Raw genomic sequence first — 17,805 nt, forward strand, 5'->3', positions numbered from 1 at the left:
GGTTTCAGTCCACAGTGAGTGCGCGCACAAAAACCGGTGAATAAAATACAAAATTTTATAAGGAAACCATACACTTTTAAATGCTCACGAGGTCAAAAACTCGAATTTTGGACGAGAATTTTTCTCTGAAACAACAGAAGATGAATAATACTTTGACAAGTTTTGAAAGACAAGGCAAAATACGTGCTTTTGTTGCCATCGGTGAACAAGGTTCAGCGGTAAACGAACAAAGTTATTGTTTAGCTTATTCTCGAAAGGTGTTTTTTTCAATTCACTCATACCCATAATCGAAAACGATGTTTCAGGAAAGATATGATCTGAAAAAACTATTTCCTTTTTTTTTAATTTCAAAACATGATTTTTTCTGTTCAAGGCTTGATTTTTACCATAATTCTTTATAAAAAAACGTTTTAAGTTGGTTGTTATAAATAATACTCCATATTTTTAAAAGTAAGTCTTGAAATCACTTTGTATCATTCCATTACTTACTCTAAGTCATTCTCTTCTTCACTATCAGAAACATCTTCCACCGCCGCATTGTTTAGATTCATGTAGAATCCCCTTTTTTAGGGTGGAAGATGTTTCTCTGCCATCTTCTTTAGATCTTTTACTTTAGCATCCTTAACTCTTATCGGTCTATTATATAGTTGTCTTAGATCTTCAGGCTGGTCGCCATTCCAAACCTTGACCTTTTTCCAGGGCTCTTCTCTCGAATATCCATATCTATAAAAAACAAAAGACTGTAAAAATATATAGTAAAATGAAATGAAATGAAGTTTGGGTTTCTTACGCAAAGGTAAATCTTCCAGGAGCTTGGAATGCACCATCCTTCGTACAATATTTTGTGCATCTGTTTGCTCCAGTCTCTATCGTCAAAAAGTGGAATTTTATTTAAAAAAACTTTTCCCTATTGGATGGATGTTACCGAATATGCTCTCGGTGATTTCACCTCTTTTTCGTAACTGGGAAAAGGCTTATAGGAAAATGGTCATTTATTTGCCTTTTAGTGCACGTAGATTTCCTAATCAAACTTACCTCATCCACACCTCTTCTGGATGATGAACCACCGTGTGGTTGCCCGCCTCGTCTACTTCTTCCCCCCAACCAAAATTCAACCAATGGACCTATACAAGACAAAAAAGGAAAATTAATTAAAAGAAAATTTTGAAAATCAGGTGCCTAAAAGAGTTGTTCCCGACTAACTCCACAATTATATTGAACGATTTAAATTTGCATGCCATTTTTATTCTTTTGTACAAAACATTGAAAGATTATATTCGCGACTACAAAGGAATGTAGAACAATATGACAAACTGTGTAAACAGGTGTGGCAGTTTTTATAAGCTTACCTGCTTAAACTTTATCTTTTCTTTAGTGTCAGTGGTCTTTTTGTTGTGAGTGTAGTGTGTTTTGTAAGATTCCTTGAAATTTAAAAAATGCTCTTGCTGCATTACTTGCACCTTAAAGGGTTTGAGCACGTTCGCTTCTTCCACTACCCGTGCCCATTCTTATGGAAGATGGACCATGACACTTCTCTTTCTCTTCTCTATTTGTCTAATGTCTGTATCATAAGGGAGGAAGGTGTGTCCACGCGTGAGAAACTTGTGATTCATCACTCTGTACACACCTTTCCTCACTAATTCGCAATAGAGTGCCATTACGATAATGCTTTTATTCTGGCCGCCACAGCCGTCCGAGTAGCTTACTAAAGACTTTGCTCCTGTTAAAAAAATAAGGTCATTATAAGTTAAAAAGTATATAACAAAGCATAATGTCGATACTTAAGAGCTGCAATAATTATTAGCTATTAAGTGATTTAGAAGGTTTTTTCAGTGTTAGATAAGTTAGAGAAGTACACAAATCAGGCAGAATAAAAGGGGTTTTGATACCGGACTACCATTCGTGACAGGAAATGGCTATCTGTCGATTAGATACTTTATCTTTTGCTTGTACTTATCTGTAGCTCGGTTGATTTTAAACTTCGTGTTTATTTGTTCTGCGATGGCATCCCATACTTTTCGGTTATCTTTACTCTCCAGTTCGTCGTGCTTTTCTGCCCATAGGCTTACTAAAGTCTTTTGTTGATCAAGGAAAACATGTCATAGGTTTTTTTACCTTTTGAGGGCGCCTGTTGTTCCAGTTCTTGATCTGGGCTGTTGCTACTACTTGACAATGATGGTCCAGGGCTAGTGTTTGTTGATGGCTGATTTGAAGATTGATTTGTAGTAGCTGGTGAGTCCATGTTTAATTGAAATGGAGCTTGATACGGTAAATACGTATTGTAAGGGTTGTAATAACCTCCCTGATAGTAATATCCTTGACCATTCATGATGATAATGAAGCCGGACAGGGTCACGTTTAGTCTTGATATTTTATACTGATCAAGCGATCTGTTAACTGTTAACATGACATGATCTGTCATTACCGGATTCGGTTTCTTTTGTTCGCAGAAAATCATCCTGCCCCACCCAAGCATTACGGCGTCTTTGAAGTTTTTGCTGGTTTACAAAATTTTGGAGATTCGGAAAATTTAGAGTCGCATTACAAAAGGCATGTCGTTGACAGATGTCGAGAGGATTATTGACACATTTTGATCAAAAAATACTGTAATGCGACTTGCCCCTTACCCAAGGACACCACCTTTGGAAAATGCCTCAAAGCATTCCAATACCACCTCACTTCACCAGCAGGTAGATAATGCCTTTATTTCACGAAGCATTTACATTGACAATTAAAGGTATGTTATGATGTCCCCCTCTAGGTGGGAGAAAAACCCCCGAAGCTGCAGAAGAGCAATCGAAGATGTTGTATACATTGGCAAGAACCGTCTGTAAACAGGTATTTCTAGTCAGACAAGTTTGTAAGACATGCCTTATCCACTCTTACTGTGTTATCTTGTCTTGTCTGAAGGAGCCAATGAACTTTTATCAAGCCTTTCTTGGACATGATTTGTGGGCATTGTTCTTCGAACCGCAACTGCTCGCGATAACCGAGTCCCACAAGACGGGTTAGTTGGCATATGTTTCTCAATAACCATGCTATCACTTTTTCCCTTATCCTTTACATTGTTGTTGTTTATAGGAGATGCAAGTTTGATGAAAGGAGTTAATAAACCATCGACCCTTCAAAATTATTCCTCAGTTCTCCAGTCGTTCCTGAAATACGTTTTGACGAAAAGGAGCATTTTTCCCATGTCAAAGTAAAACAGACACGCTATCACTGGTATGTATTTCAATCTAAAATAAAGTTGGCATGTTATTCCAATGATCTTCCTGTTTTCAGAATTCATGGAACAGCAGCCTAAATGGCGGACGGCCTGCAATAAAGAACGAGGCCTTCAGAGATCGATGCAACGCCAAGAAGACGAGGAGCAGCTTGTACAACTAGAGAAGATGGAAACTGTCCTTCAGTCTCCTATTGCACTTGAGTGCCAGAGGAGACTGAACGAGCTCTCCCAGGGGAAGAGCTGTTGGTAAATTCAATTGCATGTTGAATTGTAACTAGTTCAATTGCCAACACAGATTCAAATGCTTTTCTTTAAGAATGATGGAAAGGAGGATTTTGGCCAACTGGTGAACTATTTGCTGGCAAAGATATTGATTGATAATAGGGGGAGGGCAAGCTTGGTAACCGGTCTGACTGTCCAGCAATTCCAGAAAAGAACATTGAACCAAGATAGCTTGACGTATAAAGTGGAGGTTTGTGAACATTCTTTGATTATGGATTCATCTACTGGACATTTCTTTACCCATTCATTATTTAAATTGCTACGCAAGGTGTTCAGCCACAAGACTGGCAGTGTTTATGGTTCGGCTTTCGTAATCGTGTATGAGGAAACTGTAAATGAGATTCCGGGTTACCTAAATGTTATAAGGTAAAAAAGGTCATTGCACTTGCAATACTTTTAACAGTGATTTATGATTATTGATCCTTTATTCTTCAATACAGACCCACGTATGCGACTAACAATTCGAAAGACCACATGTTCCTCCACTCCTCTGGAGAGCCAATACTGACCAATGTGTGGAGGAGGTTGACTGCCTTAGCACGGGTGTAATAAGTAGGTCAATCTACACCACACACATCAGGAAGGGAATAGTGACCAACATGTATGGCGATACTGAAGTTAAGGAGCCCAAGAAAGATGCCCTCAGCGTTCTGATGTGTCATAGGTAAGGGTAAGCATTATTGATTGTTCTACCATGTGCCTAAACATGACATGCAAAGGTACATGATAGGTGTGCTTGTACTTCCAGGACCGCTGACAGATACTACAACGTGCGACAAAGAAAAGTAATGGCTGCAAGAGTATCATCCCTTCTGCAAAAGAAGCGAGATACTGCATTAAAGTAAGTGCTTATTGCAGTATATAGACATACATACATACATACTTTATAGAGATTATCACATGTTAAGAACTTGATATCGTTTTTATTCACGAGTTTTTCCGTATCATATCGCGAACGAGCGAGTCCTCGAGCATTTAGGCTCGATATATAACACACACAAAATGTTTTATTGTCTTAAATATCCTTAACCGACTTACACCATTTCAAAATGTTAAAGAATTATACGTTTCCAATTCAATATCATTCAAGATATTAAAGCTTAATTAAAAATGTAAAAAGCACAAAATTCATCTTGAATTTGATAGAAATAAACACTAAATAGAGATTTATCTCGTCACTCTTGACTACTATCGTAGTCAAGTTACAGTTTATCGTGAAGGGATATCGTATCACTTCATTGATATGGTTTTTATTCACGGCTTTAATAATGATAATAATAATAATAATAATAATAATAATAAAACTTTATTTAAAGAGGGGACAACAACAGTTACAATAAAACACATCGTACTGAAAACCCAGTGGCCCTCTGAAAATTATAACAATAAAAAACTAAGAAATACTAAAAAATACATAATCGAGAAAAAATTTATTAACAAACTAAACGTGAATAAAAAGAAATAAAATTAAGGAATCTCTAATAAAAAATAATAATAATAACGTAAGACGTTTCCTCCAAGCCAAGAGCACCGCAGCACAGCTCCACTCCAAGTCCTCAGGCCGCAACCTGGAAGACCTGGGGTGAAGCTGGCACGGAACCCCCATGACTCAGAACAAACGCCTTACATCGTTACTAAAATGAACATGACTTTCATACAAATGATCTAATAATCTAATAAAATGTTAAACTTTCTTTCTGATATCCTAAGTACTTAACGTACAAACCCTTTTTGAGGCCCTTAATTGATTATGATTGCTTAATGTCATTGTTCATACTGTTCCATAATTTAATGGCTCTAACAGTAAAAGCTCTACCACCCTCGGTCTGTCGATGAAAGAGGGGGCACCTAAAATTATATTTCTTAAAACGAGTATTTCTATTATGTATATCAGCGTTCGTAAGAAGGTTTTCATTCATATATTCAGGGGTCTGTCCATTAATTCTCTTATACATAAGTGCTCCGGTAGTAATAAGTGTTTCTTTATTTCACGGATATCGAGCTTAAATGTGTAATAAATTATCTTTTCCCCGTAAGGGGTATTCAAAGACAATATATTACAATTAAAAAAATCAGCTAAATATCTAATTACTAATTCATAAAAATATTATTATTATTATTAAGAAAAAAACATATATTACAATATCTTACAGGGCCCAGCTGTTCAAAGCCCGATCACCGCCAATCCCGGGTTAACTCTTAAAACCTATAGAGTCAATCCTGGATTAGCGCCAATCCAGCCCCGAACAACCCGGCCCAGTAAAACAATAGTTATCTATAAATAATGAAGAAAGTATGAATGTATAAAAAAATAAGCTAATAAACTGGAGAGCTAATTATCTAAGAACTCCCGTAATAACTTAGATCTAAGCGACTGTTTGAAAATATTATCATTTCTACACAGTTTAAGGGACGATTCGATAGAATTCCAGATATTTACTGTTCTATAATAAAATGTTCTTTGGCCACTGGCCATCTTGAAGAGAGGAATATTCAGTTTTTGCGAATTTCTAGTAGTGCGATTGCTTATTTCTGCACGTTTAACAAACTGCGACGAAAGATACTCTGGGGCACTGCCGGTCATACATTTAAACGCCAAGGTAGCACTACGATAATATAATTGGCGAACGACTGGAAGCCATTTCAATTGTTTTAAGAAAGGCGTGATATGATCATATTTCCTAGCCCCGCATACAGACGGCCTGCAATTTTTGAAGGTTGTGCAATGATGAATTTGCCCAAACATTAGAACAATAATATAATTTACTGAAAACTAGAGTGTCTATAACAGTTAAGAGAGTCTTTTTTTCAAATGCATGTTTAACACGAATAATCTGTCAAGGCGAGACATGCATGCAGAAAAAGTATTAATGATATGTTTGTCGTATGATAAATGAGGATCGAGAGTCACACCCAAGTCTTTGGCCTCTCGAACAGGAACAAGGTCTTTTCCTAGTAGAGATACAGTAAAGTCCTGTAATCTAGGCAACATTTGCCTACTTCCAAACACCATGAGCTTAGTCTTGGTTGGATTGATTTTGGAGCAAGTAGTTGTTAAAACACCAGTTCCTAACGTTAAGGAGGTCTTCGTTCAGGTCAGAAATGGCGGACTGTTTGTCTTGCACTTGAAAAGATATGAGGAGTTTCGTATCATCTACGTAGCATTGTGTGTTGCATTTCTTAGACACAGAAGGGAGGTCGTTAGTGTATGTACTGAAAAGAGGGCCCAAAATGCTTCCATTGGGGAACACCGCTGACCAAAGGGAGAGGCTCAGAGACTGCTGAATTGATCCTAACAACTTGATGTCTTTCACTAAGGTCACTACCAAACCACTGGATAAGTGAATGAGAAGCCCCTACATCTTGTAAATGTCATCAGTTGTTTTTATGACAGAGGTCTCAGTCGAATGCCACGCTTTATCCCCACTTTGGTTCTTTGGTAACAATGCTTTTGAAGTTAAATACGACGAAAACTGATTGTGCTTCTTTCTTTTCCCAATTTGATCTCAACCTTATTTTGCTGGACAAGCACCGTATATAAGCACTATAACAAGCCCACCAAAACTGGACCATTAATCAAGTAAGGTATTTATTTGCGTATCATGCATAATCTACTTACTTGATTTTTTATTCAAGGCCCAAGAGTTACAGACAACCATGGTCTAGTGAAGACAATGCACGCATCAAGCGCCAACTGAGGCACCTCTTTAGACTTTCAAACCTTCCCAGCAACGTGTCATCAGGGAACAGTTTATTGAAATTCTCCCTGGCATATGGGCGAGAGAATGCACAAAAGAGTGGCAGGATCGGTGCATTGAGAAGGTGAGGTCACTATGGCGTACGGCCCACCGCTAGTTCGTGCATAAGAAAAAACGCCTAGAAAAAGAAAAGAAAAACAATGAAAAATAAATAAATAAATAAAAATGCAAAACAAAAACAAAACAAAAAACAAACAAACAAACAAACAAAAAAACAAAACAAAAAAAGGCTTCCTGAGCTGGTCTCGCAGGTCTAAAAGTCAAAAGGTATACCGTTCTCGGTAGGTTGGTTCGAATCCAACATGACTACCAATGAGACTATGTTATGCTTTGAAATGGGCAATTTGCATACGAAGCTAAAGAGGTCAATTAAATGTTACTTCTCCAGCGTTCCATTGTGATTTTTTCCGCGAAAATGTGATTTTTTCCGCGCAAGTGTGATTTTTTCCGCGCATAGTGTGACTTCTTCCGCAAAAATGTGATTTCTACCGCGTGTGACTGTTATATCTTCTGCGGTTTCAGGCCCTAACCCTAATCAGAACTACAATGAAAGGGTATTCAAGGACACTGGAAATCTTTCTGGACTGGCTCCTTGACCACCACATGGAGTTTTTGACGGTAGAGGAAGTGGTGAGTATGGATGAAGATGACATGTCTTGAATTCACTAGCGCTCAATCAACGTTTTTATTTTTCAGAAGTGCATGACGAGGCTCAAGAGTCTACAAATCGCCTGGAGAAAGACTTTGAGGAAGGACTACGCGTCGCAGCGCAATAAACAAAAAAAGACAAAAAGAATCAGCTGTCGTTGGAGGAGGTAACCGAATTCCATGATAGGAGGGCTTTTGTAATCGTCCACTAATTCATGATGTTTTGGGTTAAGGTGAAGTCCATCTTGGAGTCCTCTCATGGAAAAAACATCAAAAAGAGAATGCTCAAGATCGCAGAAGGCGGCGTAGACAGGGGACCACTTTCATCTCCCAAGGAGGCCAGGGAAATGCAAGAGTACATCGTCTCTTTGTTGGTAGTTGCATTTGCAGCCAGGTATGGTATTCAGAGTTATTGCTCTTGGTAATTAATGGTTCTGTTGTAAATAGAGCGTCCCTGATTGCAAACTGTCTACTAGAAGATTACCAGGAGACTAGGAAGCAAGGCGAAGTCGATGGGTTCTTTGAACTCTCGGTGATGCAGCACAAAACGTCGCAAACCCATGGCCCTCTAACCATCTACCTTAATCGAGAAGTAAGTGAACTACAGAATATCTCGCACAGCCCAACAGTCGTGACAACGTTGATCTTTATGTCCTTGATTCACAGACCATGTAACTGCTGGTAGTGTACAAGAGGTATGTCAGACCAGTCCTACTCCAAGGCAAATCGTCTGAATACCTCTTTGTTAACTCACAAGGGAATAGGGTGGAGTCCTCTCGAGTGCATAACATTTTACAAAGCTTTTGGAAGTCAACTCAAGTGAAGCTTGCCCGTGGTAAGACTTTCAAATGCACTACTGTGCGAAAGGTACTTTTAATTAACCCTAAGCCCTGCTCCTTTGGTAGCGAGAATTAACATGGTATTGAATGTTTTTAGATGTGGGTAACTTGTTTGACATCAAGAGGCACTACAGACGCACAACTGGCTGACTTGGCAACACTCATAAAGCATAGCCGTAGTGTGCAGGCTGCGTGGTACGACCTTTCCTCTAAGTCCGCGCGCACCAAACGGGCTTGTTTGGCAATAACAAAAGCGTTCAATGTAAGTATGTAAGCAAAGGTTCTTTTTTTCACGCCGCCTTTGCGTGTAAACTAAACTTTAAAAGTCCAAGTTACCAGGCTCCAAGTCCCCATAGATTTCTCTTTATTGTTATTTTGATTCAGGAAGCTAAAGCCGGTGTTCCCCCTCCGCCGGTGCCAGGGACACCAACTCCCAAAAAGAGTAGTAAGATCAGTGATGACCGGGATGAGGAGAACGCTAATGTGGAGCTGTGCGAGTCTCCGCATAGAAAGTGAGTGTATCATTGGTCCATTTCATTTAATGCGATAGCATCTTCATACTTCCTATACCTTTGATCTTCAGATTCCATGGCACCCGTTATGCGTGGAAGCAAGTTGAGGTAGAGGCCCTGAAGCAATCCATGCATAGTCTGCTTTCAAGGGATCAATTCCCAAAGGCAGAGGAGATACGGCAAGCGTACAGAGACGGACCGAAGCAAGTCCGAGACATCTGGCATAGATTCGATTGTCCGGACTGGAGGTCGAAGTGTGTTGAGAAAATAAGAAACCTTTATAAGCACATGAAAAAATAACTATCTAACCCTAATAAAGAAATTATAATTTAAAAAAAAAAAATCAAAATCAAAAAAGCCCCAACAGAGAAAAAAAAAAATAAATACAAGGAAAGGTTATTTAAAGAGATAAAAAGGCCAAGGCCATGCAGAGTTGTCTCGGGGCAAAAAGTCAAATGGAAATACATTTTACGGTATGTTGGTTCGATTCCAACATGGCTTGCAATGAGACAAATCCATAAGTCCATATGTGTGAAATACGTGGTATATGGATGCAAATCAAAAAAGTGGTCATCCTGTAAGGCAACTCTTGATTGACGTTATTGATAGCCCATCGTAAAGCCTACTCTCTGGACAATATTGTCTAGCAGTTTGAGTGACATCTGTTGAATATTCAATGAGATATGATTTTTTAACCAAAGGGGAGAATCATATTTTGGGTCAGTTATTCATGCCATGTAACTTTGTGTCACTACTATCTCTGGACCCCTGGTCCCATTTTTACCAAACTACCACCACGTAAAAGCCCTTGACCAGAACTAGCTAACGGTACTGGTTTGGTGTCGTCACGTGATTGGCAAGTATGCGCAATATGCACCTAAAGTTCATTACAGGGTTCTGTATACCTAAGGCCTTTGCATATTAAATATTTAAAAATCTATTAAATATTCCTAATAATATCTACTGACTTGAAACCACTTCGGTTAGGTAGTTCGAGGACCCAGCTAGCGATTCCAGGTAGTAATTATTACGTATCATTACGCATGCGCGTTGTGGATGTGACAAAAACCCTAAGCCTACGGTTTTGAACCAAAGCTGACAAAGTGATACCTAGCTGACAAAATGATACCAAGTGGTATATGTTTAAAAATCTATTAAATATTCATGATAATCGCTAATGACTTCCAACCACGTCAGTCGTGCTCTTCAAATGATGCGATAACTATTGGCGGTGTCGGTGGACGCTAACCCTAGATCGTTTGCCTTGTGTACTACTACAAAGTTACGGTCCAAAAGGGGTTCCACTTTGGTAGTAGTACAATTTGGTAGAATGATGGTATGGAAGTCTATCAAAATAGGTAGGGGAAATCCTGTAAGACCATAAGTGATTGACATGGTTGAGTGCTCGTCGTAAAGCCTACCCCCTGGACAATACTGTCTAGAAGTTTGAGTAACATTCTTTGAATATTCAATGAGATATGGACGTGTAAACCCGGACGTGACATTAGGGTTACCTGATACCTAGATGACAAAATGATACTAAACCCTGTTACTTATATCTCTGGACCCCTTGGTCCGATTTTCACCAAACTACTACCACGTAAAAGCTCTTGTCTAGAGCAAGCTAGCGGTACCAGTTTTGTGCGGTCGCGTAATTGGTAAGCATGCGCAATAAGCACCTAACTTTGTAAACAGTCTTTCTTTTCTTCAAAACCAAATTTTTAATTAGGTATTAAAAATTCATAATAATATCCACGGACTTCAAACCACTTCAGTTAGGTGGCTCAAGGACTCAGCTACCCATTTCAGGTGGTAGTTGTCACGTTTTATAGCGCATGCGCGTCCTGGACGCGACACAAGAGGTACCTATCGTTTTCTCTAAAAACGGCCCAAATCCCAACCCTGACCCCAAATAGTGACTCTTGCTTAATGAGCTATTAAAAATTCAGAATAATCGCTAATGACATCAAACCACCTCAGTCGTGACGTCAGAAGGATGGGCTATCTATTGTTGCTATTGGTGGTCACCTGCTGTATCCCACAATGCATTTTGTAGTCACGTGAAGTTATCCATTTTTACAAAGAAATGTATTTCCTGACACACTGAAACATTTTCCTGACAGAGTGCAACATTTTGCTGACATATTGATACAAATGCTGACAAAGTGAAACTTCCGGTGACAAAGTGCAACTTCCGTCTGACAGAGTGCAACATTTTCCTGACTGAGTGCAACATTTTGCTGACAGAGTGATACCATGCTCTGACCCTAACCCGGAACTGCGGAAGAATGCACACTCGAAAATCTGCTTTTTTGTTTTAAGTCAAAAGTGGATGTTCTTGGTATCATTGGAAAGGTCTTTGCCTCCTCTACATAAAGGTCTTGGTTTGAAGTCTTACCCACGTGATCTGAAGAAATTATGGGCTGTTGAAGAAAATTTCGCGGAAAAAACACATGACCTTGACACGTGATATCTCCTTACTGCCATGTTCCACGGAAAAACCAATTAGTGATTCTGAAAGCCCGTTTCAAGCTCTACAAAGTGGATATAATTAAAATTACCCAGGGCTATTTTTGAGGGGTAATTATCCAATCGGCCGCAAATGGGTACTAAGGTATAGGAAACTGTGACCGGTGACACAAACTCATTTTTTTAAGAAACCCTAATTTTCTAACTTCTTTATTTTAAGTCCGATTAAGCTCAAACTTTATACACATATGTGTCATGGAAAAATAGGATGATCCTGTGAAGGAATCTGAGTTTGGTTAAATTCGGGGGGAGTTACGCTCACTTAACCTTTTTTTTGGAAAGTGCGTTTTTCCGCAAATTTAGGTTTCGATTTTTGAAAGCTTTCATAAAGTTCTATGCCAATAATTTTTAGTGTGTGGATAGGTCTTGAAGAGGCCTTTCTTTTCCTCTTTACGGATTTGAAAAATATTAAAACCCTGATTTTTCAGAAGCGGTCAAAAATCACATTTCCGCAAAAATGCACACGACGTAAATGCGTCTAACTACCTTGCTTTTAGTCTTACGGGAACCAAAGTACCTTTGTTGTGTAGAACATAATAATAGCTATCTTTTTTATAGGAAACGTTTTCTGATTTAAGTTAAAGGTTCATAGATATAAGGTACACAAGTTACCTTAAACAAAAAACAAAAACAACTTCAGTTTTCGACCCTTTAATGAACTTCTATCAAAACACCAAGCACATCGCTTGAAAGGTATCACTAAGACCTATTCACATATGAAATTTAGTTTAAGAATCTTTTCTTTTGAATTTTTTACGGATTTTTAAGTGTTTTTTAGGAAAACATTCATAAATGCTTAATTATGTATGCAAATGAGCTATAACGTCATATGGATGTTGCTGTTAATGTCTACTAGTTGTGTTAGTTTCATATGATTTAACTGTAATGTAAAGGAGTTATACGTTGTCAAAGTTTAAACATTCGGCCACCAATTTCGTGACCTTGACCTTGACTTTAACCAATAAGCTTTCAGTATGTTAAAGCTCTACTGCGGTTCTCTCAAGATACAAAGTATCAGAGCTCTAACTTGTTACACGAACGTGTGAGAATTTTTTGAAAACGGCCTAATTTCAAACTTTGAAAAATCACAGGTCAGCGACATTTTAAGGAAATGATGCGCTGAGCACATGTAGGTGATCTACTCACTGAGGTCGTGCTTCTAGCTATTATCCTTCTAGTAGAACTAAGGTATCGGTATTGCGCATGCGCCGTACAATGTTCCCACGCTGCCACCAACAACGTGATTCCCCACACCACGTTGGCACATGTTATGAGGTTAACTTAAACGTTTGTGAGGAATAAAGAAATTTAAAGTATAATATCTCCCTTGTTTTTCACTAAGTCTATATCTCGTGACCCTCCCCTCCCTTGTTTCTCTTTTGTCCGGACGTTTTAAAGGTAAGACATGCTTTTTTGACACCTCAGTTTTTCATTTCTTGCTCCCCACTACTGAATCTTTTGCAATTTTCAAACCATGTACGTCATGCATAACGGCAAGAGGAACATTTTGATACCAAGAAAAGTGTAATAAGTTGTATAGTTAGTTCCTAATTAGTGATTTTCTATCGTGTGAAAAGTCACACGTGTAAAATAGTAATGGCGGACATAGGGGGAGGGGAGGGGAGGGGAGGATAGGGTAGGGTAGGGTTACTAAGGGTATTGGTATCCGAATAAACACTTCCCTGTTTCTGACTATATCTCTGGAGTCCGTAGGCCGATCGACATGAAATAAGTATCATATTAAAGTTCTTGAACAGGGGAAGACAGCGAGGGTAGTCGTATGGGGATGGCTTTTAATGCGCATGCGCAATATAGACTGCAATGTCTTTTCACATATATCCCTGGTATCGACACTTATTTTCTATTACATATTAGATAAAGATAAAAGATAAAAATGTATTCGATCAACGAACTGATCCACCAACTCTACAACTTAAAATGCGCCTTCGCGCAAGCGAAGGAAGTCGGCAATCGACCACTTCAGAAGCTTGTAAGTACGTTACTTTCAACCCTAACACTTTATAAATATGAATGATGTTAAATTTACATACATTCTTTCTTCCCCCCCCCCCCCCCTCGAAAGCACCTACGACAATACACGATTGTCGTCCAACTTTTGACTTCAATGGGCTACGACAAGCCCATCCACGATATTCGTGTGCCGAAATCTATTCCTATAGGAGAGGGAATAGACATGGAAGACATGGGTAAGTACGACTTTAATGGGATGAAATTTCTCTTTATATTTTGCTCACACTTACTGTTAATTTTGATTTCAGAGGAAATAGACTATTTGTTGTTTTCATTACAAGAAGAGGGCCTGTACGTCGAGGCGGAGGAGCAGTTTACCCCTATAGATGGTAAGTAAACAAAAGGAGGCGTTTTAGCTGTTGAAAATGTTCTAAGTGCTAAGCCTAGCCATCGTACCTGCCATTTTGTAGATAAAGATTACAAATTGCTGGGCCTCGACCCCGACACAGAGAAAAAGAAAGAAGAGGAGCAGAAGAAGGAGGAAGCGGCGTACGTGTTAGGTGTCAAGACGAGACAAGAGAGGAGGAAGAAGAGGATTATGGAGATAAAGAAAAACTGGGGAAGCATGGGATACAAGTTGAGAGGGCTGGAGTTGACGAGGTGCAAGAGGGGGCTGAGGTTAAGACAGATGTCAAGGTTGTTATTAAGGATTGTTGGGGGATGATGATGGAGTGGAGTAGAAGAGAAAAGGAGGAGGTTGTTGTTGTGGGTGATGATGGTGTTGATGATAAGGGGAAGGAGGAGGTTGACGTGGTAGATGAAGTGGTCGAGGGAGTAGGTGATGGCGATGATGGTGAGGATGTTGATGGTGACGATGATGATGATGGTAAGGTTGAAGTGGTTGGGAAAGATTGTGTTAATGAGATTGAAGTTGAAGTAGAAGAGGTGAAGGTGGGTGCAAGTAAGCGGGGTGGTGCCGGTCGCTGCCCCGTGTGTCTACAGCACAAAACATACGTTGTGCGCCACCTGCGGCTGGTCCACAGGTGGACCAAAGAAAAGATAAAACAGCACAGACGTGAAACGAAGCTGCGCCAGCCGCAAAGGTCTTCAAATCCGCTGAGAAAGTGCCCCTTTGTGGGATGTAATACGTTGCTTACGAAATTCCAAACACATTGGAAGATCGCACATCACGTGGAAAAGGCGACAAAGCCTGAAAGGTAATTACCCTAGAGCTCTAGATTAACCCTCACCAAAAGGTGTATAACTTTCAAACTCTTTTGTAGATATGCACAGCTCCTCAAAGCCCTCAGAGTGCAGCAAAAGAAGTATAAGGAAAACATCACAATGATTATGAACAAGCAAGAGGTAAAGGAAGAGGAGGATAAGAATGTTGGAGATAAGAGAAAGGCAGAAGAAAGTGGTATGTATACTAAATGGTGAACAATTATTGCTGAATGGACAATATACTCATAGTTGGGTTTGGACTATTTTTGCAGTAGTTGAGACGAGGAAAAAGAAGATTTTTTTTGACATTGAGGAGGAATCCGACTCTGACCCAGACGATGTGTATGAGGTATCTATTTATCTATCTATCTATCTATCCATCTATCTATGTATCTATGTATCTATCTATCTATCTATCTATCTATCTATCTATCTATCTATCTATCTATCTATCTATCTATCTATCTATCTATCTATCTATCTATCTATCTATCTATCTATCTATCTATCTATCTATCTATCTATCTATCTATCTATCTATCTATCTATCTATCTATCTATCTATCTATCTATCTATCTATCTATCTATCTATCTATCTATCTATCTTTTCATTTGTGTTTGTATGTATGTTATAGCCAGAAGAAGATAAATCTGAATCTGAGTCGAATAAAGAGAGGGAGGAGGAAGAGGCTTTCAAAAACTTGCCAAGGACCACCATTCCCGTAGACACCACCTTCGGGAAGGTCCTTGTCCTGTTTCGGAACCACCTGCGATCGCCGGCAGGTATAGTACTATGCATTTCTTTCACGAAACGTTCATACTGAGCAGTGAATAATGTTATGGTGTCCCTTCTAGGAGGGAGAAAGACTCCAAATGCTTCTGAAGAGATGAGTAAGATGGTGTACGTGTTGTGCAAAACTGCACTAAAAAAGGTAAATTCTAGTCTGACATATTCCCCCAGTAATGACCTATCAACTCTTACTGTCTTTTCTTATGTCGTATGAAGGAGCCAATGAACATCAGAGAGGCCATACTGGGGCCGACCTTTGGGAGGGCTTCTTTGAACCCCAACTTACTGCAATAACAGAGGCCCACAACACAGATCAGTGTTTTCACTTTTTCAAACATAATTTAGTGTCTTCATACCTAATACTTTATACTGTCGCCTTTCTTTTAGGAGATCCAACTATCATGAGGGGCCAGAGAAAGCCTTCAACGCTGCAGACTTTCTTAAAATACATTCTAATCAATGAGCGGTACTTCCCCTTCCAGAAGAGTGTGCGGGAAGATCTCACCAGTATGTATATCAGTCTGCTTTCTTTGGTTGCCATACTCCACCAATTCTAATGCCTTCCTTGTGTTTTCAGCACTGATGGAACAGCAGCCACAGTTGCGTTCGTCTTGCAACAAAGAACGCGGCCTGCAAAGAGTTCTGCAGAGGCAACAAGACGAGGAGCAGCTCCTTACCCTGCAAGAAATGGAAAATGTCCTCAATTCTACACATGCCAAAGACTGCGCTGTGAGACTTGAGGACATTTTCCATGGACAGAACGTGCCAGTAAGTCTGCTTGGATGTTCAATTGTAAGTGTACTTCAATTTCTAAAACAGCTTTCAATGATTTTCTTTAAGACATCTCCATCGCAAGACTGCTTCGATATGAGCAATTATCTCCTCGCGAAGATAATTTTTGATAACGGTGGTCGGGCGAGCATGGTCACTGGCCTGACCATGACTCAATTTAATAAACGTGTCTTCGACACGGACAGTGCCACCTATTCTGTGGAGGTTAGTGAACTCCATTTAGTAGCGAATTACTATTCTTCATTTTGAATTAATCAATATTTTCTTTCATTGGTATACTAGGTGATGGTTCACAAAACCGGTTCCACATATGGGTCCGCTTTTGCTTTCTTAGATATAGAGACCGTGCGACACATCCAAGGGTATATCAATGGAATTAGGTAAGCATTATTATCGAATTGGGTAGTATTCTAACAGTCATTAATAGTTTGTTACTCTGCATTATCCGCAGACCACTCTATTGCAACACACAGTCGAAAGACTACTTGTTTCTCATGGCGAATGGCGCTCCCCTCCTGACCAATGTGTGGAGGAGATTGACCAGTTTTGTCCAAGCGACAGGAGTGATCAATCGGCCAATCTCCTCCACTCATGTCAGGAAGGGGATAGTCAGTGAACTTTACTCTGACCGTTCGGTAGAAGAAAAGGACCGCGACGAACTAAGTGTCCTGATGTGTCACAGGAAACGGTAAGCATTCATTGATGGTTATTCGTAGTTCATGTACGACAGATGGAGCATATGCTCATACTTTTGTCCTGTGTTGCTTTAGAACGGCTGACAGGTTCTATTACGTAAAGGAGAGGAAAACCATGGCTGCCAAGGCTGCAAAACTCATAAAAGAAAAGAGGACCATGTCCAATGAGTAAGTTGTCATAGCCAGACGTGGCCTATCTTTCATTTCTTCTATTTGATATCCGAATTGTTTTAAAGGAAGAGGAGCAGCACCCCATGTGTATCCACAGCCACCACCACGTCCACCTCCACCTCCGGCGACAACACAAGGGAGGACAATTTCCCATCGCTGGGAAGGTTAGAAGTGTTTTTCTGCTTATATATTATTTACAGCTGCCATACTGACAGTACGTTTTTCCTGCAGGCCACAGAAGAGCAGGGAACCATGGTCGGCAGAGGACACTCTAAAGATTCAGACTAAGCTACGGCATTTGATAAAAATGTCTAGCCTCCCGTCAAGGCTCGCGATAAGGGAACAGTTTAAATCCTCTGTGCCTTCC

The sequence above is a fragment of the Actinia tenebrosa genome, unplaced genomic scaffold, assembly GCF_029948245.1.
Source record: "Actinia tenebrosa isolate PJP-AT-01 unplaced genomic scaffold, QUT_ActTen_1.0 PGA_scaffold3__52_contigs__length_22856419, whole genome shotgun sequence".
Lineage (NCBI taxonomy): Eukaryota > Metazoa > Cnidaria > Anthozoa > Actiniaria > Actiniidae > Actinia > Actinia tenebrosa.